General features: G+C 40.1%; 1 protein-coding gene across 5 annotated transcripts in view; it reads left to right on the top strand.

Annotated features, from left to right (window-relative positions):
- Positions 1-24,427, top strand: part of LOC144020883 (protein phosphatase 1 regulatory subunit 29-like) — a 107,690-nt gene that overhangs the window by 37,345 nt on the left and 45,918 nt on the right. For all 5 annotated transcript variants that reach the window (XM_077524757.1, XM_077524755.1, XM_077524754.1 and 2 more), the window contains one exon: positions 358-471. The gene's annotated coding sequence lies outside the window, so the exon portion shown is untranslated. The remainder of the gene's footprint in view (positions 1-357; positions 472-24,427) is intronic.

Genomic DNA, 24,427 nt, shown 5'->3' with positions numbered 1-24,427 from the left:
CCGACTTTTATCCCCCCCCCTCAGCGAAAGTCGGGCCCCCCGCGGCGTCTTTCATCTGTTAGCGACTAATTTGCTAATTCGCTAATCTCCTTTTTTTGGGGGGGGGGGGGGGGTTCCGTGGATAAACACGAGGACCTATTTGACCAGCAGCCTCTTTTCAATTAGGCGCGGGTCGCCCCGCACTGTCTGCTTAATTTCACTCCACCATTGATTTGATTTTTATCTTCGGCTGCCAGCCTGCTACAACCCCCCCCGCCCCCCCCTCCCCCTGCCGCGGCCCGGCTCGGCTGTCATCAAACTTTTATTAATAACTGCTCTTCTGTCTTGTTTTTCTCTCTCTCTCCGCTACTCCGTCAGCTCCTGAGACTTCCTGCTCCCTTTTTCGCTCGGAGAAGCCGATACATTTTGGGAGATCTCGCCAACGAGGCGTCTTCGTGCTCGAAAGGGACCTCGTCGTTGAGGAGAGAAGAGGTGAGTGATTCTTGCTGTGATGTGGATTCATCAAACGGGAAAATGTCAATTTGTCATGTAGTTCTCAAGAATGGTCTCGGAATCGAAGGCATTTCATCATGGTCTCGTCTCGGTCTCGGACAGGGTGGACTCAGGAGTTTGGATCAAGACCGGTTGAAACCGGGCCAGTCCAACTGCGATTACTTGGAAGGTTCTCCACTTTGTTCAGGAGCTTTTTTTTCTTTGATTTAAACCAGGCTTCCCCAATCCTGGTCTTCAACGGCCGCAGTCCTGCAGGTTTTATGTCGGGGTTCACCAATTTCAGTCCTCGAGGTCGGGAGTACTGCAGGTTTTCGATGTTTCCACCTACTAACACACCTGATACTAAAGATCAGGATCGTTATCGGGCATGCTGATTAGCTGAATATATGAATCAGGTGTGCTAGTGAGCGGAAACACCTAAAACCTGAAGGACTCCGGACCTCGAGGACCGGAATTGGTGAACCCTGTTTTAGATGTTACTCTCCTCCAACACACCTGAGTCTAACGATTGAGATTGTTATCTGCAGATTTTAGATGAGGGTTCACCACTCCGGTCCTCGAAGTCCGAAGTACTGCAGGTTTTCGATGTTTCCGCCTACCAACACACCTGATACTAAAGATCAGGATCGTAATCAGGCCTGAAGGACTCCTGACCTCGAGGACCGGGATTAGTGAACCCTGTTTTAGATGTTACTGTCCTCCAACACACCTGAGTCTAACGATTGAGATTGTTATCTGCAGATTTTAGATGAGGGTTCACCACTCCCGGTCCTCGAGGTCCGAAGTACTGCAGGTTTTCGATGTTTCCGCCTACCAACACACCTGATACTAAAGATCAGGATCGTAATCAGGCCTGAAGGACTCCTGACCTCGAGGACCGGGATTAGTGAACCCTGTTTTAGATGTTACTGTCCTCCATCACACCTCTAAAGAGTCTCAAGATTAAGATCGTTATCTGGCTTGCTGATGAGCTGATTGTACAAATCCGGTGTGTTTGGAGGACGGAAACATCTAAAACCTGAAGGACTCCGGCCCTTGAGGACCAGGATTGGGGAAACCTGATTGTCTTGGTCTCAACCTCCAAAATTCTCGGTCTTGTCTCGGTTTCGATACTCTCTAGTCTCAACAATGTCTTGGTCTCGGTTGTTGTGGTCTTGACTACAACCAAAACAAATTGTTATCCAGTTTTTATCTCTTAAATTCAAATTGTGCATTCTGGAAGATCATGCCCGTCCATGGATTCTCTCAAGGAACATGTGCAGATTGAGTTGTTCCCGTTTATGTCCACTCCATTGGCTTAATTGCTGTCAATTTTCCCTCATAATCAATAAGGACCTTAAATATTGATCAAATAATGGCCCCTCAAGGTTTGAAGATGTCTTGACAAATGGAACTGGAGGAGCACATGCGAAAGAACACGCGCTGGTTTGGGTTCTGATCTCAGATACCCGCCGATTCGGGATTGTTGAAAATCAATCGCGTTGTTGCAGAGACGTATCCAAACAAGCCGTGACTTCAAAACCAATCGGTTCTTTTTCCTATTGTCGTCGCTCGCGCTCTCAGACAGCTTATCAGTGACAAACTTTTGTCAGCGTTGACTTTGCGCTTTCACGGTCGCTAATGAAAGCTGAGCTAATTTGGGAGTTTAAAAACTCATTAAGATCAAACGAGCCACTATAAAGAGGCAAATTCTGTATTATTAGACGGACAGCAGTGGGTGCTTTTTTTTTTTTTTTTTTTTTGAAAGTATTTCTCCGTCGCTCAGCACCACCTGTCAGATAAAACGCATTTGGGCTTATTTGTGTCAAGTTCTTTTACGGCGGAGAATGTCTCGGGATAATGGATATTTAAATCAAACTCTGTCTTGAGGCATTGGCGGAACAATGGACTCCACTATTTCATTTCATTTCAGTTCATTTTAACCCTTTGGCCGCCTAGACGGGCTGCTTGAAGACTTTAGAACAGACGCGGCAGTAAATTCAGCACCAACTAGTTTGATGCCTCAACGGGCTGCTGTCGACATTGGAATAGGACACAGTCGAGCAGTGAGCAATGTTTGGTTGAAGATCGTAGACTTATGTCTTCTGAAGCAATCAGCAGTGTTTGTGGTGAGTTCAGTCTTAGTGTAGTTTGCTGCCTAGAAGGGCTGGCCTAACTAATTTGCTCCAAACAGGAATACGTGACAAAAAAAGTGAAGGTTGATTTAGAGACATCCCCAAACTAGTTTCAGTTAGAATCCAACACCTTCTCAGAAACATCTCGCAAAGAATCCATTTTTTTTATCATTGAGTTTGCTGCTTAGATAGGTTGTGGTAGCCATCGAAACAGGAAGTAAACAAGAAGAGCGTTGTCTCAGGACTTTTAAACTACCGTCTGTTAAAGAAAAACAATTCCTTTGAAGCCACAAGTAGAGGGAGACAGCCATTCAGACCAGATTAGTTTACTGCCTAGACGGGCTGCAGTGGTTTGGTTAGTAGTACCTTAAAGTCATAATTATGTGACTGCTGCGGAGCAAAGCAGTACCAGTGCTACCGCTTGCGAAGCAAAGCAGGCACATATTGCTATCCTAGAAAACGGCGTTTATTTATCTTTATTTATCGGAATTTTTCAGACAAAATGCGGCCCGAAATGTTGAACGTGTAGGCACAAATGAGGTATCAAAAGATGCGGATCAATCTGACTCGGCGGGGAATTATTATTTTCGGAATTCAGAGTTACCATGGCAATTCCCCCCACCTCTCCCAAAAAAAAAACCGCCCAAAGTGGCCTAAAATCAACAGGAAGTGACCTGATTTCAACAGGAAATGATCCGGAACTGACCTGATTTCAATAGGAAGTGACTTGATTTCAACAGGAAGTGACCCAGAAGTGACCTGATTTCAACAGGAAGTGACCCCGAATTGGCCTAAAATCAACAGGAAGTGACTTGATTTCAACAGGAAGTGACCCAGGCGTGACCTGATTTCAACAGGAAGTGATCTGATTTCAACAGGAAGTGACCCAGAATTGACCTGATTTCAATAGGAAGTGACCCGGAAGTGGCCTAAAATCAACAGGAAGTGACTTGATTTCAACAGGAAGTGCCCCGGGACTGACCTGATTTCAATAGGAGGTGACTTGATTTCAACAGGAAGTGACTCATAAGTGACCTGATTTCAAGAGGAAGTGATCTTATTTCAACAGGAAGTGACCTGATTTCAACAGGAAGTGACCCGGAAGTGGTCTAAAATCAACAGGAAGTGCCCTGGTTTCGACAGGAAGTGACTTGATTTCAACAGGATTTGGCAAACTGCTCAGTGCATGCGGCTTTCCACCTTGCAAGAGTCAGCAGACATATTTGAAATTTTGGCGTAAATTCTTGTAGTTGAACAGCACAGCAAGTTTCACTCAGACCCGTCTAGTTTGCTGCAAAGATGGGTGCAGTTCCTCCAAGGATGAGGTCATTGATGACGAAGAAGAAAATGCAGCAGTTACTCAGGCGTGACTCGCATCGCTAATAAATAGATGCGGAGGTCAGTTCACCTTGAGCGCACACACCATCACCTGTGCACTTTTTATTGGACAGTTTCATGTTTTTCCTTAATTATCCTTTCGATCGAAATGATATTTCTATTTGTGTTTTAATGAATTTCTATTCATTTTCACTGTTCCCCGAGTAAACCCTTTCATCTAAGCATCGTTATCCGATTTATAGTATTTAGTTTGATGACTTATGCTAATATTATGCAAAGCGCATCATGAATATTCAGCGCCGGCTTGATTTGCATATCCCCCCCCCCCCCCCCGCCCCCTCCCAAATGGTTACAGTAAATGATAGTTGCCGTAATGCGATTCAACAACTGGAAATATCTGTTATCATAATGTTTGTCATGATTACATATTTAACTTGCAGTAATATATTCCAAGGAATTTTGCAGGCATGCTTCATCAAGGCTGCTGTCGAAAACAGGAGGTAAACAGGAAGTAAACAAAGTTTGGTTTAGGACCATTTCCAACTAATTCAACCCGCAGATAATTCAGGCTCAACTATTCGCCTGCCTGGGCAGGTTGTTGTAAATTAAAAAAAAAAAAAATGTAAGTAAATTAATTTGCAAATATCTAGAGGCAGTTTGTGTTCTTCTACCTGTTTATTTGCTGTTTCCATGGCTACAGCAGCCCGTCAAGGTAGCAAGTAGTTGATCCAGTGTAAACCTGGAAAGAAATTATTTTTGTCAGAAGCGTTTTAGCCATATAATGCTGAGTAGATATCTCCAGAGCATTGGCGTAACTAAAAATACTAGCATGAGAGATCTCGAGAAACTACTTTTGATTGTTCAGTTTTCTCCTCGTTTTTTTGGAAGCTGAATCTCTTGTCGCAAGCTAACCGTAACTAAGCATGTTAGCACTTGAGCTAGTAGAGAGAAAGTCATTTCCCCCCCACCGAAGCTAAGGCTTTTTTAAAAGACGTTTTTGCATAAATAGCGGAGCATAACTTAGCTGTGACTTACGCTAGCATTTATTAGCTTCTTTGCTTCTGTAATAAATCAGCAAATGGTCCGATTTTTTTTTTAACGAGCGAAATCAATCAAGACTTGCTCGTAGGAATGGGCGCGCCGTCATGCCGACTGCTCTCCGCCGCCTCGTGTTAGTTACCCGCGCTAACGCTCACGGCGGGCGGGGTGGGGCTTCCGGGGGGAGGGTACTCCTCCGTCCCCGCGGCGAGAGAGCGAGCTAGCGAGCAGAGGCATTAGCCATGCTAATCTCATTAAAGCGGACCCGTGAGTGAATCCTGCGGGAGTGTGCCAGAGACGGATGAGCCGCTTTATTATTCAAAAAAAAAAAAAAAAAGGTTCGGGGATGCGGCGGGCGCACAGGATGGAAAGGAGGAGAAGACGATGGAGACAACGAGAAGACGGGAAAATGACGGAAAGGACGGAAATATTAGGATGGACAGGCATCCTGGTGATGTCATCATTCACTCCAATTCCGATAGAATTCAGATTATGATATAATTCAAAAGCTTTTTCTATCCATCAAACTTGCTACAATATTTTCCCAAGTAAACAATTCACAAGTCTGTTTTAGTTCCTCATGTCCATTAAAGTACCAATTCAACTTTTTTTTTTTTTTCCACCCCCGGTTATCCGCCAGAAATCTCTTGTGTGTCTGACACTTCCTGTCTCCCTCTTCCTTTGTCGGCTTTGTCTTTTTGACACCGTCTGTCTGTGCGAGTCCCGAGTGTGTTTTCTTATCTGCGCGACCTCCTCAAGCGACACCTTCAAAGACAAGAATCCCGTTTCCCTCCTCGCTCTCCTCCCCGCCGACTTTTTCCCAATCTCTGATGCCATTTCGGAGGCTCGCTTTGGGACTGGGCCGAATCGAGACATTTAGTTATTTTAAGGAGCACTGACTGGAGACTTCTGTGTTAGCCCGTGCGCTACTTTTTTTTTGTACGTTAACCGCCTCGAATGAGTGTGATTGATAATTTGGAACCTTTTGCGTAACCATGGCTATATATTGTAAGTCTAGCACATCCTCAGAGCTTCTGGATTTGACCGTGCTAGCTCTGAGCATGCTAGCTGTTAGCATTGCAAGAACGTCCATTTTCTCTGGGCTGAAAGTTAAAATCGTTCGACATGAGGACTGGTTTCTTCACGCTATGTATTGTAAGTCTAGCACATCCTCTCTGTCAAGTCAGAGCTGTCAAGTCAGAGCTTCTGGATTTGACCGTGCTAGGTCTGAGCATGCTAGCTGTTAGCATCGCAAGAATGTCCATTTTCCCTGGGCTAAAAGTTAAAATAGGTCGACACAAGGACTGGTTTCTTCACGATATGTATTGTAAGTTTAGCACATCCTCTCTCTCAAATCAGAGCTTCCCGATTTGACTGTGCTAGCTCTGCGCATGCTAGCTGTTAGCATCGCAAGAACGTCCATTTTCTCTGGGCGGAAAGTTACAATCGTTCGACATGAGGACTGGTTTACGCACGTTATGTATTGTAAGTCTAGCACATCCTCGCTCTCAAGTCAGAGATTCTGGATTTGACTGTGCTAGCTCTGAGCATGCTAGCTGTTAGCATCGCAAGAACGTCCATTTTCTCTGGGCGGAAAGTTACAATCGTTCGACATGAGGACTGGTTTACGCACGTTATGTATTGTAAGTCTAGCACATCCTCGCTCTCAAGTCAGAGATTCTGGATTTGACCATGCTAGCTCTGACCATGCTAGCTGTTAGCATCACAAGAACATCCATTTTCTCTGGGCTGAAAGTTAAAATAGTTCGACATAAGGACTTGTTTCTTCACGCTATGTACTGTAAGTCTAGCACATTCTCTCGCTCAAGTCAGAGCTTCTGGATTTCACCGTGCTAGCTCTGACCATGCTAGCTGTTAGCATTGCAAGAACGTCCATTTTCTCTGGGCTGAAAGTTCCAATCGTTCGACACGAGGACTGGTTTCCGCACGCCGCTGCCAGCACGTCTGAGACGGCGGTGCTAAAACGCGCCGGCGCGTCCATATTTAAATTATGTCCGCCAAAGGTCAGCCTCTAAAAGGATTGACATTTGTCCAATATGTCTCGGCGGCGCAGTGAATGGACTTCGGGCCAGGTCAAGTGCTCAGATTGACGACTGAAATCTTTTTCGGATGCTAAAGGAAGCGCTAGTTTGCTAACTGCTGGAGGAAGGACCATCAGCGTCTAATTGGAATCGGTCTTAAAGCCAATTTCCATTTGTTTTTTGTTTTTTGTTTTTTCCAAAAATGTTGATGGTTCCAGTGACCGCCAATATTTTTCAAACAGTACTTACTATCATTATTTTTTTTCATTGATCCTAAAAATATCATGATATGTTAGCACAATGCTTTTCAATATTAGCATGATTATTATCGACCAATTCCGATTCCTGTATCACTACAATACAATATTGAGATTTTTCCAATGATAGCGATGATATTGCGTCACAATAACGTTTTTAAACAATCGCACCACGATACAATACTATAGTTTTCAAATAGTATCACTGTTCAATACTTCGATATTTTTTTTCCAACAATCCCGATGTAGCAAGTTATCGAATATAAGTTAATATAACACAGATATTCTTCCATCAATATTGACGTATCAATGTATATATTCTGGATATTTTTGCAACAATACATATTTTACCACAATCCAATGATTTTTATGAAATATTGGCTCGATATTTTTCCGATACGGATCCTGTGGTATCATGGCACAATATTATTTCAATACTTTTGCAAAGTTGCAGATATTATCCCAACATATTATCAAAATATTTCCAGTATTTTTCCAACAAAACTGACAGTATTGCATTATCTTGATTTTCCCCACATCATTTTTTTAACCTACATTATGTTACAATATTACTAAAACATTTTCCCATTGATTACGACTATTAGCACAATATTTTTCCAAATAAAAGCTGCACATCATGTCACAGGATATTATCCCAATATTTTTCCCCCATATACAATATTTCCCAAGAATTCCGATACAACATTATTACAAACATTTTTTCCACAATCCACTATTACAAAGAACAAGAATCCCATTGGTTTTAAATGGTATCTGGCCCGACTCATTTTGAACCACATCCACTGTAGCCGAGTTGCCCAGCCACTCTTTATCTCATTTTTTATTTTCCCCCCCCTCCCCGTTTCTCTAGAGGCCACACAGACTTTGAGTTTAGTGTAGCGGCAAGAGATAACGACGCACACAAAAACACACAACGCGCGCGCACACCGCAGTGTTTGTTACGTGGCAGCTGATAGGAAAAAGCTTAGCGAGCCTCACGGTCCACATGAGATCAGGATGGATGATACTCTGCAGTCCGCTAGGGTACACGCGCGTACGAACATTAACACACACACACACACACACACATTCTTGGCAACATTTAGCAGAACTTGTTGGCGCTAGCAAACGGCTACTACACGTGAATGTGCAACGGCTAGCGTGCTAACTGCTAGCATTGACGCTAAAAAAACAAAACAAACAAATATTTAGTTCAGTTTTACTCTTCATAGTCTGAACTGTTAAACCTAGCATTGGCGCTGAAAACAAAACAAAACAAATTTTTCGCCCAATTTTATGCTTAATACTCGGAACTTTTGGACCAAAGATTTTGGTGCGGTCCGGATATCGTGGACTTTTCTAGAAGGAATATTAAGAGTCTGCATACAGCTAGTACACACAATCTCTGATGGCTAGCGTGCTAACTGCTAGCATTGGCGCTGAAAACAAAACAAAACAAAACAAATTTTTCGCCCAATTTTATGCTTCATACTCTGAACTGCTGGACCAAAGATTTTGGTGCGGTCCGGATATCGTGGACTTTTCTGGAAGGAATATTAAGAGCTTGCATACAGCTAGCACACACAATCTTTGATGGCTAGCGTGCTAACTGCTAGCATTGGCGCTGAAAACAAAACAAAACTAATCTTTCGCTCAGTTTTACGCTTCATACTCGGAAATGTTTGACCAAATATTTTGGTGTGGTCCGGATATCGTGGACTTTTCTGGAAGGAACGTTAAGAGCTTTCTTACAGCTAGTACACACAATCGTTGACAGCTAGCGTGCTAACTGCTAACATTGGCGCTGAAAACAAAATTTTTACTGCGCTATGCATGAATATTCGTTTTTTTTTAGAAATCTTGGACTTTCTTGGCAAAAACATCAAATCTGACATCATGAACATTTCAAGTCACGGCGCGTAGATCATCATCATTGGACTTTTGTGATCCCGAGGACGCATGCTAAGCTAACGCGTAGCGCGACCGCCGGTCTAATTGATGAAGCTCTGAGCGGGCGAGGCTGGCAAAAAAAACAACAACAAAAGGATAACGAAGGGCCCATAAAGCAATAGTGTGCCGAACGCTGAATAATTCAGCATGCCACAGGCGCGCCTATATTTACACACGTGGGTTAATCAAGCGGGCGGGAGGCTTGATTAACACCTCGTTAAGGAATTCAACCGGGGTCGAGCCTCTCGCGTCATTGTTGCTCGTTACCTTGATCGGAACTGATGCTAATGTAGGCTAATTTATGCTCTCAAGATGTTTTTTGTGGATAATATGTCTTGGTAATCAAAGTCAGAAGTGGGATACATGATATTAACGCAGCATTTTTTTCCATCGATACCGATCATGATACAATTTTAGCACAATATATTTTTTTTTACAATACTGGTTGTGCTCTTTGTGCAATTTCGCAACAATATCAAAACTTCTTCTTCTACTACTACTATCACCACTACTACTACTTCTTCTTCTTCTTTTTCTTCTTCTTCTTTTTCTTCTTCTTTTTCTTCTTCTTCTTCTACTACTACTACTACTTCTTCTTCTTCTTCTTCTTCTTCTTCTTCTACTACTACTTCTTCTTCTACTACTACTACTTCTTCTTCTTCTACTACCACTTCTTCTTCTACTACTACTACTACTTCTTCTTCTACTACTACTACTACTACTACTTCTTCTTCTTCTACTACTACTACTTCTTCTTCTACTACTACTACTACTACTTCTTCTTCTTCTACTACCACTTCTTCTTCTTCTACTACTACTACTACTTCTTCTTCTTCTACTACTACTACTACTACTTCTTCTTCTTCTACTACTACTTCTTCTTCTACTACTACTACTTCTTCTTCTTCTACTACTACTACTTCTTCTTCTACTACTACTACTACTACTATTACTTCTTCTTCTTCTACTACTATTACTACTTCTTCTTCTACTACTTCTTCTACTACTACTTCTTCTACTACTTCTTCTTCTTCTACTACTACTACTACTTCTTCTACTACTACTACTTCTTCTTCTACTACTACTTCTTCTTCTACTACTACTACTACTACTACTACTTCTTCTTCTTCAACTACTTCTTCTTCTTGTACCACTTGTTCTTCTTCTTCGTCTTCTTCTTCTTCTACTACTTCATCTACCACTTATTCTACCATTTCTTCTTCTTCTTCTTCTACTGCATCTTCTTCTTCTACTACTGCACCTTCTTCTTTTTCTTCTACTGCTTCTTCACTTAAATATTATTCTTTGGCTGATGTTCATATTGCTTAAAAACAACTATTACATTTTCTTCGCACAAAGATTTGGTCTAAGGTTGTGTTAATATTCGACTTTTCTGGCAGGAACATCAAAACCGTCATCATGCATATTAAAGCCATATTGCATATAAATGATCATTTTTATTTTTTTGCCATTTTATTGTGCGTTTTTTTTTTTTTTCTGGATTATTTCAGACTTACAGCAATGCCACGATTGCGCCTCTGAACCACGACTTTTTTTAACCTTCCATTTTTTGTTTCCGTTGTGACAATGCTGGACTTTGCTTGCAATCAAAGCCAACATCATGTACATTAAAGCTGCAACGCAGGAAGGACGTTTATGCCGAACTTATCGCTCTACTAACATTTTGGTTTCTAACGGGAAACATCGAACCTGTCAAGTCAGAACACAAAATCCGACGTCATGTCAAAACTGAGCATTGTTATTTTTATGTAAGCTGAATTTGATTGTGTACCTAATGAAGAGTCCACACTGAGCACTTGTCATGGCTTCTAAACAGTTATGAGCTACATGCATTTTTATTGTATTTTTTTTTATATATGTGCGTGAGTGTGCGCATCCGTGTGCGTGTGTGTAAAAGAGACACAAAGCAAGTACAATTAAATCCAGACAGGCGCATATGTTCTCTCCATTAAAATGTGCGTGCGTGCGGACTGCAGATAGGGGAGCTTCATTAATACTGGTCATTAACAAGCCCCAAGGACACACACGCACACACGCACACACGCGCGCGCACACACAGAGAGGTAACTGTGGCACAAAATGGACGAGTTCTTATTTGGCTGCAACGTCTCCGTCTCGTTCGAGTGCATTCGGCACCGTCCTACGCATCGTCCTCCATGAGAGGACAAAACGATGGATTTTTTTTCTTTCTTTCTTTCTTTCATTTTTTTTTTTTTTTTTAACTCATTCACTGCCTTTGACAAGTATACTTGTCAATTGTATTTTTTAGAGCGGTGCTAAATGGGGGCGAATCTGAGCATGCTCCACTGTAAATATCAAACTTGGAAACAACTTTACTGATGCCCAACCACCGGTAGATGACATCATTGCCCCATTTTATAGGAAATAAACACAGTTTCAGAGTCCATGGGAGAAATGGCTGTATTTTGGCAAACCTACATTTTTCTGCTGTCAATTATAAAAGAACGGGACGGGACAAAAAGTAGGGAGTCTATTCTGTTATTTGGTAGATTCGGTTTATATATAATTATTGAATGTAATATCACGTGAGTATTGGAAATGTAAAAATTTTCTATAATGACTGGCAGTGAATGATATGGTGCTTTTCGTGTTCACCCCTCTAAATAAGTGATATAATTTATTTATTTATTAAATATATGTATACATTCAATATTGATTTTCCATGGGAAAACGGGTATAAATTGGGGGGCAAATCCAGAAAATAAACAAATAAAAAAAATATTTACAAAATATATTTTTTTTTTTAAATTGAAAAAAAAATCTGCAAATATTCAACAATTATCAGCGTTTATGCATTATACATATATTGCATATATAAACCGGATATAAAATATTTATTTGTGTGATTATTTCTTTCAATTTATTTATTCATTTATTTATTTTTTAAAGATAACCTATAACATATTGGGAACAAAACACAACTTGTCACCCTGTAGCAAATAAAAATAACATAAAATAAACTAAAATAATTAACACAATGACTAAACATAATATGCAGTCAAAAATGTCACTGACAAATTCTAGTTTGGATATTTTCATGTTTAAAAATGTTCATATTTGGAAAGCCTGCTGTTATTATTTTGAGCCATTACTAAGGTTAAAATGCAATATTTGTATTATTATTATTATTATTATTATTTTATTTTATTACTTTATTTTATTTTTTATATTTTCTTTTTTGTAATGCTATATTTTCAAGAAATAATTTTCAAAATGTGATTTTCTTTTTAGGGCTCATTTATTATTGTTGATTAATGATATTAATTATTTATTATATATATTCATGGCCCCAAACTGTAACTTTTAGCCTTGGTGGAGGTACAAAAAAAACATCACAAGTGTACAAATAGTACATGAAAATTATTTCGATGGCTTTGGGGTATTTAAATTGATGTGTTTTTTTTTTTAGTCGTGATAAAAAAGAAATTCTTTGTCTTTGTGTGCCATTAACACACACGCGCCCACGCACGCACACGCACCCACTGCGATTCCAACGGCCGTCAAGCGGGTCATGTATTTTTTTTTTTTTAGTGTTGCCATGGTGACAGATGCTACGCAAGATGCTGGTTTCCATGGCGCCCAGCACGGCCTGTTTTGCCTTCCAGTGTGCTTTGACGCCAGCGGTCCAATTTTCAAAAAACGTGTCGACGAGAGCAACAAAATCCACCGAGAGTGCGAAAAACAAAAACGAACGTGACGCGTTTAGCCACAAAAAGTCTTTTTGGGAGCATCAAGACTTTGAAGCTGGGGTTAGGGTTTCTAATTAGGGGGATCGAGCAAAAGTAAGGGTTTCAAGTTAGTGAGTTTCAGATGACATTTGCAAGAAAGGCTTTCAAATTAAGTCGAAGGGTTTCAAATCAGGGTTTCACGTTCGGGTTTCAAGACAGTTTAGGTTTAGGGTTTCAAGTTAGGGTTTGAAGCCAATTTTAGGATTATCAATTGAATGTTTCAAGGCAGGATTCGGCTTTGAAGCCTGGGTTAGGGTTTCAAATGACGGTTTGAAGTACATCGTTTGTACATCGGGGTTTTCAAGCTTGAATTGGGCTTTTCAGTCAGCTTTTCAAGTGTAGATTAGGGCGTCTACTGAGTGAGGTTTTGGTGCGTTAACTACCGGTAGTTGGAACCCTAACTTCAAATCAAATGAAAGTGAAAGCAAAATTTGTAACCCCAAATCCTTACAACCGAAACGCTTAAAAACTGTTTAAGACTGGCTCAAAAATGGATCAGCACCACTTTTTGGGTTATTTTTTTTAACCCAAAAAGATGTCAAAGAAGACTTGACTTGTGTTTCTGTAAAGTGCTTTGTGACAACTAAGGCTGTTCGAAAGCGCTACATAAATAAATGTGACTTGACTTATTCATTTGTCCCAACTTTTGGGTTTATTTTTTCCACCCTCCAAAGGATTTGGACAAAATTTGGGTTATTGCTTGCTTGACGCTCTAATCCTTGCCTAAAACCCTATCTTGAAACCCTAAACAACCAACTCTCTAAAAACGGGTGAGTCTAAAATAACCTAAATTGGGTAAAAATTCAACTTTTTGGGTTATTTAGATGGGCCAAATCAATATACAAAACAATAATAATAATAAAAAAAAAAGTGCTTCGTACAAAGAAAAAAAAAATAATAATTGTTTTGTGGTTTCTTTATTTGACCCAACACTTGGGGTTATTCATTTAACCTATTTGGTCTTCCCCAATTTGGGTGATTTTTGACTCGACTGATTTTTGACTCGAGTTGATGTTTGATGCCCTAAGACATGCTTGAAACCCTAACCCTTGTTTCAGAGACCCTAATTTGAAGGCCTACAACCCAGACTGGAACGTCAGACAAGAAACATGGAAATCATCCCCCGAGGCCTGTTACAGCGCGTCTGCTTAATCCCGCTCATTATTCACGCGTTCCCACACATTACTGCTCTGCTGCAGTCACAGAGAGCGAGAGAGACCACGCCCCCCTCCCCACCCACCCGCCCCTCCGGCATGACCCCGTTCCCCCCGGAGGCCAGCGCGCTCGGATGAGGTCGCCACTTTCGGGCCGACTAATTGGCCGCTCGGCATGGCAGACGACTTTTAATTTATTTGGACGGGGGCGCTAATTGGAAGTCGTCGGGACGCCGCCGATTCTCGGCACCGGCACTTTAAAAAAAAAAAAAAAAAAAGGAGAGGAACAGAAGAGTCAGGCGAGATTTGACTCTGGAAAGGCCAGCGGTTTGAAATTCCGGCCAATTAGTCGGCTTCACCTGTTGAACGGACAAGACGACAGCGCGCAACTTTTCAAGCAGGAGTAAAATAAAACACATTTTTGAAGTCTCAGTTCGAAATTAAGGTTTCAAGCCAGGGTTAAGGTTTGAATTTGGGCGCTGAAGCCTCCGTTAGGGTTCTGAACAAGCATTATTAGGTTTTGAAAAATCGGGTGTGTAGTGTGGAAATTTGTTGAGGTGTTGAATTAGTGTTTCAAATTACGGGTTTAAGCAAATGTTTGGGTTTCAAAGTAGGGTTTCAAGACACGGTTAAGATTTCGAATTGGGTTTTGAAGCCGAAGCCCTTAGTGTTTTAAATTAGGGTTCAAGACAAGACTAGGTTTTTCAATAAATGTTATGGTTTCAAATTTAGGTTCAAAACCACAGGTAAGTGATTCAAATTAGGGTTTCAAGACGGTTAGGTTTTTAAGCAAATGTTATGGTTTCAAATTAGGGCATTAAGCCACAGAAAGTGCTTCAAATTAGGGTTTCAAGGCGGTTAGGTTTTTAAGCAAATGTTATGGTTTCAAATTAGGGTATTAAGCCACAGAAAGTGTTTCAAATGAGGGTTTCAAGACAGTTAGGATTTTAAACTATGTTTAGGTTTTCAAGACAGGGTTAGGGTTCAAATTAAGGTTTCAAACAACCTTGACTAGCTGAAACCGCAAGAACATAAAGATTGTCGTGTTTTTGTGCGGACATGGCGGACTACATCAGGTCGGGTCTTTACATCGCCGCATGTCAGAGTTCCGGGGTAGGGCGTGTAACGCTCCGGGTTTACGGCTTTGTGTGGTCAGGTGTTTCATGCAAATGAGGCTGTCTGCATGCATAATAGCCGGAAAAACAATGAAGACAAGAGCGAGCGAGCGAGCCAACGCGTGGGCGAGCTTGCGCCTGTTTATGCCTGATGTGCTTTGAATGAAGATTGCGTTCGTGCGTGTATCGACCTCATTGCTTTCGCCGCCAATAATCGTCTCCTGACGAAGCGAAGCGCCATCTTGGAGCAGGTTAGAAATGAAGAGGAAGAAATGAAGATGTTAGGGCTTCAAATTAGGGTGTCAAAACCTAGTATGTTGTTTTAGGAACTAGGTTAGGGTTTTGAATTTTGTTTCCAAGCTAGAGCAAAGCTTTAAAGTTAAGGATTCACATTGGCATTTGAAGTTAGGGTTTCAAGCAAAAGTAGGGTTAAGGGCGAAGACCATTAGGGTTTCAAATTAAGGCTTCAAGATGGAGAAAGGGTTTCAAGTTGTGGTTTTGAATTATGGTTTAAAGTTAGGGTTTTCCCAGTAAGGGTGAGGTTTTCATGTTGGGGTTTCAAGGTTGGGTTCACTTTTCAAATGCCGGTTTTACACCAGGGTTGGGTTTTAAGTCAGGGCCCGGTTAGGATTTTAAATATATGTATTTTTGTCGAGACAGGTTTTAGTTTCTAATTTCAAGACACAAATCGGTTTTCAAGCTTGGGTTAGGGCTTCAAATTACGCTTTCAAGTCCATCTTGGAGTTGCAAAATTGGGTTGAAGCCAATGTCAAGGTTTTAAATGATCTTTTTTTAACTCATTCAATCCAAGCAATTTTCACCGAAGCACTCCCGGATTTTTTACTGGATTTTGTAAGGCCCACAGAATTTTGTCTTCAATTGAAAAAAATATATAATTCTATCTGTTTCCGTTTTACAGCAATTAGCATTAGAATATAGTTAAGTTTCAGCATTATTCACAAACCTGTAAAAAAAACACTGGCAAAAAGAGCTTGTTGCAACATGGCCCTGATTGATCTCTTATACTCTGCTGCCACCTGCTGGCCGTTTTTGTCATAACTACCATTGCTTCAACCGTTCTTTTCAGTTCAAGGGCTGCATTAAAGCCTTCTGTATGCTTTAACATAAAACAAAACAAAAAAAACAAAACGTATAAATACGTCTTTGGGACACTACTAATATTTAAACTAGAACGTATTTATACGTTTTTGGGAGCAAGTGAGTTAAGATTGAGTTTTGGTTTCAAATGAGTTAGTTTTAAGCCTGAGTTAGTGTTTAGTCGGGTTTCAAATGAGAACTGGGTTTTAAAATTACGCTTCCAAGACCAGGACAAAGGTCCAGAACTTTAAGGGTTTCAAAACAAAAGGTCGGGGCTCCAAGGTTTGGTTTTGAAACGAGGTTGAAATCCCGTGTTAGACTTTCAAGCCACGTTTTGGGTCGTTAATTAGGGCATCAAGGAGTTTCGAGGCCTCAGAGCGCTGCGCCGTCCTTTTACCTTCATCCGCAACTTGAAGGCTGAGACCAGACCAAAAGCGACGCGGGCGAGATTAAAGATCAGGATGACGTCGCAACGAGAAAAGGGGAGAACGCGCGACGCGAGCGGACAAGTGGAAGAAGCGAAGCGATGCGACTGAAGATGAAAGGGAAAGAATCAATGATGGCGGATGGCGGTGGGTTCGGCGTCTCTCATCCGGCCTTCCGGCCCATCAAGGCTCCGTCACGTCGCGTTAGTCACAATGGCGCCCCGGTCGAACCTCAATCACGACGGCTGAAGTTGTTTTTTTTTGTGGCTTTCAAGTGCTTTACTGGCCGCAGAGTTCTTGTTAACCTGTTGGGAGGAGATGTGACGGTCCGCGTTGGCTTGAGGTTAAACTCTCGGAACGCTCTTCAAAACACCTCGTCTTGGTTTGGGTTTTTTTGGCGTCTTCAAGGTGACAGTTTTGCGTGTTATCAAAAACGAGACTTTTGAGCTAAATGTTAACGTGTTAAATCGGGTTTAATCTGAAACATCAAAGACAATTTCGAATCTTAACTCATTCACTCCCAAAGACGTATTTATACGTTTTTTAGGTTTTTGTTTGCTAGAGTTTTTGTATGAAGGCTTTGATGCAGTTTCTGAAGTGGAAGCTGAAAGCGATGGTAATTATTACAAAAAAAAAGTGTGCTTCATCTGTTTCATAATAAAACAGATGAAGCACACTTTTTTTTTTTTTTTGTTGTAATAACTACTATCACTTTAAGCGACCACTTCAGGTCAGGAACTGCATCAAAGCCTTCATACAAAAACTCTAGCAAACAAAAACCTAAAAAAGGTATACGTTTTTGGGAGTGAATGAGTTAACGAACGTAGCATATGTGCTCGTCGAAAGCGGTTAAATCTAACTAACCTCAAATATTTTGGAGTTTGTTTTTTGTTTTTTTTGTTATCTATAAACATCAAAGAGGTTTTTCGATGTCTTCTTGGACCTAACTTACGTTTGGTCAAAAGCGGTTTCGTCTTCAATTAACGTAGCGTTGCGTGTTTTTGTAGACATCAATGACAATCTCGTTTTCAACTGACCTCACATTTGTGTTTTCATACGCATCAAAGACGGCAAGTCTTCAATGAACCGAGAACGTACTCGTGTTTGCCAAAATCTATTACCGGTAAGATTATACAAACTTAGCAGACCTGTTTTTGTAAGCGTCAATGACGATTAACGTACCTCACACCAGAGGCAGCCTTCAATGAACCTATCACACTAGTTAACAAAAACATCAAAGACCATTTCGAATCTTCATGGTCGCAAGTTTTTGCCCAAAAGGTTTTCTTCCTAAATTAACTTAGCTTTCGTGTTTCTGTAAATATAAAAAAACAACAATTTAGTCCTCAACTAACCTCACACGTGTTTTTGATATCTTCAGTGAAACTAGAAAGACTAGTTTTCCAAAATATCAAAGACAATGTGTTTTATAGATACCAAAGATGGTCTTAAATGAACATAACATGTTTACATATTTGTCATTAGTGTACATTTTTTTTTTTTTTTTTAAATAAACATCCAAAACTCTAGTCTTTGATTAAGCTAATGCGTTTTCAGAAACCTCAAAGACAACCGAGTCTTTGACAGATTCAACATGCTTTCGTATTTTTTTGGGGACAATTTCACTTATGAGCTTTTGTAACCAATAAAAAACACAATTTAATATTCAACAAACCTGATGCACGTGTTTTTGTAAACATCAACGAGTCTTCAAATCTTCTAAAATAAGTTTTCTTAAACATCCAAGATGGATTTTAGAGTCTTTGTGAACTTAACATGGTTTTCGAAAAACATTAAGGACAACTTAGGAGTCTTTGACGTTCCTAAGTTGTACGCTTTTGTCATTTTTAGATTTATTTCATGTGATTTTTGTCAACCACAAACACAGTTTCGTCTTCGCAGTCCCGCTTGTTGGTAGCGATTTTGTCAACCACTAGATGGCGGTACACTATTTTGTTTGACACCGAGTTTGAAAGAAGAAGAACGAAAACAGGAAGTATTTTAGCGCGCCTTAGTTTTTCATGAAATAAATTGAATTTTTGCTTGTTTTTAATAAAGAGCAAAAGGTAATCAAAATCATCAATGAATCTTTTATTATTATTTTTTTTTTAGTTCAGACAATTTAGAGTTGAGTGAAATTAATGTTGAAATGAATGTTTTTTTTTTTTGGCTGAGAGATGCAACTTGCCTTTCTGTGTTGTCAAGGTCCATCATGGCGGATGTCACTCAGGTTGCTTCGCTTCTCATACGCTCGCCATCAAAAAAGTCTTTTTTTTTTTTTTTTTAAGCCGCTTTTGCATTTTTCATGGCCATTTCTGATTGGCTGTCTTCTCTGCTGCTGACTGGACCTGACCTGATTGTGGAAGTCCTCTTCTTCTTCTCTACTGTCGATGGCTCTGAGCATTAATTAAAGAGACCTGCATCATATTTTATTTTATTTTTTTATCTCTTTTTTTATCTCTTTTTTTTTTTTTTTTTTTTTGCATATTCAAGCGCAAACAGATGGTGGTGGGTGAAAGTGTCGCTTCGCATCTCAGAGTAGCCAACTTGCATCTTTTTTTTTTACAATGATTTTTATTTATTTCTTTTTTATTTTTTTGTGCTTTCCATCTGCTCCAACAAAGTAACACATCACGTTGTTGTACAGATACGCTCGAGAAGATGGCGGACGGTTGAAAAAACGCTCATCTCTAACCCCTCCAATGCGTTCATAGCACCTGACTTACCCCTCTACCATCTGTTTGTTTACAGTACAATGCTACCAATACTTTATGCTTGCATCACTGGGTCACGCCACTCCAAGGGGGTATAAAAAAAAAATAAAAAAAAAAAAAAAAAAAAAAAAAAAAAAACATACTTTTTTTTTGTGTTTTGGCCTTTATTACATTTAACCTGCTTCTGTTTTGTCAATTTTTTTTTAAGACCGATTACTTAAAACGCCAAGAAAAATGTAGTTATCAGCAAACCTAGCATGACATGTTTTTGTCAACATAAATAATCTACTTCCTGTAATCAATACAAATTGAGTCTCCGCCTAACCGAATGTCATGTTTTTGTAAAATGTCAGAGATGATTTAGACGTCATCATTTGAGACGTACATATTAACTCATTCACTGCCATGGACGGAAAAAGACGTCAAATTGAATGACTGTGTTGAACACAACAGACAAATTACAGTCCTTGTCTAAAACGAACGTTTTGGAAATGGACGAAGATTTCATCTTTGGTTAAACCTAACGTCGTTTTGGAAGCATCCAAGGAAATTTAGTCTTCAGTGAACACATTAATGTTTTTGTTAATATCAGACTACTTGTACTTCACTTTTCAAGTAACTTGACATGCGTTTTTGTGACAGTTCAGTCTTTGATAATCCTTGTAAATGTGAACGGAACTTGACATAATGTGACGTAACGTGTAACGGAGCGTATAATGTCACTAAACAAAAATAACCCTAACCCAACTTAACCGACAGTAATTGAACCTAATCTAACCAAACCAAATTCAATTTAGCCTAATCTAAGGCAATTCAGAATGTCGGCAAATATACCGTATTTTCCGTACTATAAGGCGCACCTTCAATGAATGACATATTTTTAAACTTTTTCCATATATAAGGCGCTACACTCCCAAAATGAATAAACAGCCGTTTTATTATTTTCTCTGAGCTAAAGTATTCGTATTAGCTAGCGATCCAAGACGGCGGGATCTTCTGCCCATGCGCGTCACCGATCGTGTCTTGTCAGGGAGACCTGTTGCGGCTCAATATTGATCCATATATAAGGCGCGCCGGATTATAAGGCGCATGGTCAGCTTTTGAAAAAAATTGAAGGCTTTTAGGTGCGCCTTATAGTGTGGAAAATACGGTAATACCGGACCATTTTGAAGGCTTGTTTTTCGGAAAGTGCATCATTCTTCCGTTTATCTTCTTATTAGGAAATGTAACAGTCGCAGTAATAAATGTTTAAAATGGCTGCAAAACAAGTCATTTATGGTTAAACAATATTAAATTGTCATAGTTCCACTTATATGGATCGTCCATTTGCTGACAAAGCAAATTTTTTATTTTTTTTGTGATCGAGCTCCTTTTATGAACAAGCTCCGCCCAGAGTTTGCTTTATGCGACTATTTGTCGTTGACCTTTGAACCTTGACGCAATGCCTTCGCAGTGATCAATAATCATATCTGGAAGGATATTACTGCATCGTTTATTTAAAGGGCTACCACCCAAAAAAAGGCTTACAGCTAATGTGGGGCAAAGTCCCTGGTTGTGACGGTTTCGTAATATTCCAACACAACCTTTCTTATACCGGAACACGGTTGTTGAATAGTCGTCCACTGATGTGTCACGTTGGTATCACAGGAGAAAACCGCTCATGAATAGCCGTTTAACTCATTAGCTCCCAAAAACGTATAAATACGTCATATTTAAAATGTTTTAAGTGTCACAAAGACGTATTTAGACGTTTTGTTTTGTTTTTTGTTTTTTTTTTGGGGGGGGGGGGGTTATACCAGAGCATAGAGAAGGCTTTTATGCAGTCTCTCTACTGCAGAAAATGGTTGAGTGGCAGCAGAGTATAAGAGATCAACCAGGCCATGTTAAAACTCCCACAGTTTTCCCACAGTTCTAAGTTTTTTTCTAAGTATTTTTATAGCTATAGAACATAATATTTCGCAGGCCTTGAAAAATCAGTCAAAATCCAGGAAAACACTTAAGTGAAAATGGTTGGGAGTGAATGAGTTAATAGCGTTAAAATTAGAACGAAACAAAAGCCTCTTGTTTATTTTATTGTCCTCTCTTATCACGCCATTAATGTAATCTGGGCCATTAGGATTCAATTCTTATAATCCCAAACGACAGGTGGATGCTTCCCATTGTACTTTCATTTTTTTTTTTCCCCACTGAGAAGGAAAAAAAAAAAAAAGATAAGAAGTTTGTCTGCTTTCAAACTCCGCCCCCCCCTAAAGTGAACAATCAAGATATGGCTGGGATAGCGTCGCCCGTGCTTTTATCGCCCTGCCGATCAATCTTTGATTAGCATCTCAAAGCTCGTCGCCCTAATGGGAATTCGTTTTGCATCCACTCTCGAAGCCGAGCCGGCCGGCCGGCTGGCTGGCGGAGAAAAAAAAAAAAAAGTCTGCCGGGACTCCAAAAACGACAGAAGAGGAAGCAACGAAGAAATAATTTGGATCGGGGAAAAGATCAGAGGGTTGCCATTCTATTCTATTCTTTCTTTCTTTCTTTCTTTCTTTCTTTCTTTCTTTCTTTCTTTCTTTCTTTCTTTCTTTCTTTCTTTCTTTCTTTCGTTCTTTCTTTTTCGTTCTTTCTTTTTCGTTCTTTCTTTCTTTCGTTCTTTCTTTTTCGGTCTTTCTTTCTTTCTTTCTTTCTATTTCGTTCTTTCTTTCTTTCTTTCTTTCTTTCTTTTTCGTTCGTTCGTTCTTTCTTTCTTTCTTTTTCGTTCGTTCTTTCTTTTTCGTTCGTTCGTTCGTTCGTTCGTTCGTTCTTTCTTTTTCCTTCGTTCGTTCTTTCTTTCTTTCTTTTTCCTTCGTTCATTCTTTCTTTCTTTTTCGTTCGTTCGTTCTTTCTTTCTTTCTTTTTCGTTCGTTCGTTCTTTCTTTCTTTCTTTCTTTTTCTTTCTTTCTTTCTTTCTTTCTTTCTTTTTCGTTCTTTCTTTCTTTCTTTCTTTCTTTCTTTCTTTCTTTCTTTCTTTCGTTCGTTCTTTCTTTCTTTCTTTGTCTTTTTCGTTCGTTCTTTCTTTCTTTCTTTCTTTGTCTTTTTTGTTCGTTCTTTCTTTCTTTCTTTCTTTGTCTTTTTCGTTCGTTCTTTCTTTCTTTCTTTCTTTGTCTTTTTCGTTCGTTCTTTCTTTCTTTCTTTCTTTGTCTTTTTCGTTCGTTCTTTCTTTCTTTCTTTCTGTCTTTTTCGTTCGTTCTTTCTTTCTTTCTTTCTTTCTTTCTTTCTTTCTTTCTTTCTTTCTTTCTTTCCATTCACACGAAGGCTCCTTTTGATCCGATCGGCCGCTGACAACCAGCCAGCTGCGCCCTGCGTCTTTTCTCTCTTTAAAGGCCTCCCAGGTTAGCTTTTAATGAAGTGACTGTTTTGGTTGCGGGGTTGCTGCAGAATCAAAACCAAATAAGGACATAATGAACTGCGGTCACACTCATGTGTGCGTGCGTGTGTGTTTGGTGATGTCCTTTCACACTTTCATGCATAAATTATGACAACCTCCCCCAGGAAAGTTTTGGTCTTTAGTGTGAAAAAAACTCTAACTTCACATTTGAGATGCTGGAGTTTTTTTTGTTTTGTTTTTTTGTGTGTCATAGTTGCACAGCAGGGCGGTTGAGTTCACAGCAATTCAAATGCTGTTTTCTTGTGTACGCACTAGGCACAGGCCGATATTAGATTCTGACAGTATGCTAACCACGAGCAAAAATATCACGGTTATTAAAATTACAGGTCGAAAACATCATTTAAAGCAGAATTAGAAATACTGTTTGTTTTTTGTTTTTTTGAAAATTCAAATTCTATGAAATTTAGTATCCATTTGGAGCATGGAAAGAACCACAAAATTCTCTCAAGAAGCCATGTCAGGAAAGGCACAGGAAGTCTGCCATTTTGTTTTGAAGCCGCCACTTTAGTCATGTTAGATACTTCCGTGCTGATGACCCCCTTCAATTACAAGCCGCCAAAGCCAGTTTCATTGGGCAGCATGAAACGTAGTCGCCATGCAGCTCATGAGTAGACCCACAAAAAAAGTCTCAAGAAGACATGCCCGAACAGACACAGGAAGTCAGCCATTTTGGTTGAAAGCGTTCATCTTTGGGTCCTTTTGGTAAGTGTTCCGAGGACACTTCAAAAACGAAACTCCTAGAATTCATAAATTCAGCCACCGAAATTTGGTAGACATTTCTATCAGCAGACCCACAAAAACATCTCAAGTAGTCGTACCTGAAAAGAAACAAGAAGTCTTCCATTTTGGTTTAAGTCACTCTTTTCAGGCTCATTTTCCCAAGTATCCTTTAATGACAAACCCCTTCTAGAGATTTTGTGCAATTCCTTCAAAATTCAAACCACACATACCAGACAGATGGCTGATGCTAAATCGCAAACATTTTGGAGTTTGCAGCCTTGTGTTTGGGCGCAACGTAGCAGTAAAGGCTTGATGACTTACCATTAAATCTTCGGCGTGGTAAAATGACATTCCGGCTGAATGGAAGCAAGCTACAATCTGTGCTAACATGCGACCCGCATCAGTTATTTCTGCGATGTGTCATCACAATGTGACTCTTCTTGTTACCCTGCCTGTCAACTCGACTTAGTCTCGGCTAGCGTGCGAAGCGGTCGGCTAACGGGCTCCGTCCGTGTTTGAGCACCAGCTGGGGAAAAAAAAAAAAAGAAGGTCAAATTGCACTCGTGAGTCACCGCGTTTTTATTGGACGGACCTTTGTTAACCTGTCATCTTTGACATTCGGGCACTAAAAAGGGAAGTAGTGTCAAATCCAATCGGATCGGCTGTCTTGTAACTCCTAAACGGGTTTGATGTACGACAGTCCCCCGAGTGTTAAATTGGCTACAAATGTGGGAGGGAGCACTTTTGCGCATCGGTTGGTTTTTAGCCGTCCTTTGGGAGACTCATGT

The sequence above is a fragment of the Festucalex cinctus genome, chromosome 6 (assembly GCF_051991245.1).
Source record: "Festucalex cinctus isolate MCC-2025b chromosome 6, RoL_Fcin_1.0, whole genome shotgun sequence".
NCBI lineage: Eukaryota > Metazoa > Chordata > Actinopteri > Syngnathiformes > Syngnathidae > Festucalex > Festucalex cinctus.
This window is presented reverse-complemented; position numbering and strand designations above follow the sequence as displayed.